The sequence below is a fragment of the Epinephelus moara genome, unplaced genomic scaffold (genome assembly GCF_006386435.1).
Source record: "Epinephelus moara isolate mb unplaced genomic scaffold, YSFRI_EMoa_1.0 scaffold1878, whole genome shotgun sequence".
Classification (NCBI taxonomy): domain Eukaryota; kingdom Metazoa; phylum Chordata; class Actinopteri; order Perciformes; family Serranidae; genus Epinephelus; species Epinephelus moara.
In genome coordinates this window covers 1-1,531 of record NW_026079410.1, presented here as the reverse complement: position 1 = coordinate 1,531, position 1,531 = coordinate 1, and the positions used below count along the sequence as shown (strand labels likewise).

The following is a 1,531-nucleotide window of genomic DNA, read 5'->3' as shown; positions in this document are numbered from 1 at the left end:
GGCTTCGGCTTGGAGCTGCGCCTCTCACGAACAGCTACCCAGCCTCCCGGCTGCACAGGTGTTACCGGAGGACTGCTAGTGGAGGCTAAGGCTATGCTATGTGGCTCCGCACCGGCTACAGGGGGCTGGCTAACTACCGCAGCTACTGAATGGTTTTCCATGGTTTGGAGCCGCGCTTCTAGTTCACTAAGCCTCGCCTCCAATGCAGCAAATAAGCTACACTTGTTACAATTACCACTGTCGCTAAAGGAGGCAGAGGCATAACTGAACATTTGGCACACCGAGCAAGAGAGAGCAGAGGGAGAAGCCATCACTAAGCTAATGTAGCTAACAAGGCTAATCACGTGCAAACAACAGCTAAGAGATTAGCAAGAGAGTCATTACATAGAGGAGAGCTATAAGTGCTTAAACAGAACCAGTGTGGGTTAAGACTTGAAGTAGATGTTAAAGCAACTGAAGTGAGAAAGCAGAAAGCAGGCTGGTAGAATTCACCAGAGCAGTACAGAGACGCTGTCACAGAAACACCGGAAATGACACAACACGCTTACCGCAATACGTCAGCACTGTGACATCCAGTTGAACCTCAGGCAGCAGCACTCTGATTGGATTTACCACTGCACCCTTACATGTGCACAGTGTTGCCATGGATACGCATTGACACATCTTTGTTGTGACTGTGTGGCGTCTCCTCAGGTTCCGGCTCTGCTGGAGGATGACCAGCCTTCATCACAATCATCATCCTCAGAGGAGGAGGAGGAAGAGGATGAGCGGCGGGAGGAGGAGGAGGAGGAGCAGGAGAAGCAGGGGGATGAAGCCCAGATGGACAAAAAGGTGTTTATCAGTCTCTGTCGTGTCCTCAGATATGTGGACGAGTGTCTGTGTGTCTGTCCTCTGAATGTCTCCGTCATTTCAGGAGAAGAAGAAGAAGGTGAAGGAGACTCAGAGGGAGAAGAGGAAACACAAAGTACCCAAACACGTGAAGAAGAGGAGGGACAAGGTGTCCAAAATGAAGAAAGGAAAGTGACGACTTCCTGTTTGTCAACAGCCACAACTCAGTCCTGAACTACAGCCGAACTCCTATACTACCACAGAGACCCTCAGGCATGAACTTCCTGTTAAAGTTGTGAAGTTGTAAAAACCTGGACGAGATTATTTTGGTTCTCAGAATGTTTATTAAGTTTTGACTTTACATTGTTTTTGTTTAAAATCTGTTGATAAAAACATTCTGACATCATGATGACACGTTTCCTGTGTCACTGATTTTAAACTCTGCTGCGCTGAAATGTCACATGATGCCCCCCAGCATCAGGAACCAGCTGCTGTGATGGATCATTGACCCACTGACACAGAGGGAGAACCCAGAGAACCAGGTAGAACCCAGTAGAATCTGATGTGACTGACAGGTAGAACCTGGTGTGACTGACAGGTAGAACCCAGTAGAATCTGATGTGATTGACAGGTACAACCTGGTGTGACTGACAGGTAGAACTTGGTGTGACTGACAGGTAGAACCCAGTAGAACCTGGTGTGA

General features: G+C 48.3%; 1 long non-coding RNA gene across 1 annotated transcript; it reads left to right on the top strand.

The window, feature by feature from the left end:
- The first annotated feature begins 6 nt into the window (after positions 1–6).
- LOC126387076 (uncharacterized) lies at positions 7–1,240 on the top strand. The gene is made up of 2 exons (XR_007569594.1): positions 7–831; positions 914–1,240. It is a non-coding gene; the product is annotated as an uncharacterized LOC126387076 (long non-coding RNA).
- Positions 1,241–1,531: the final 291 nt, after the last annotated feature.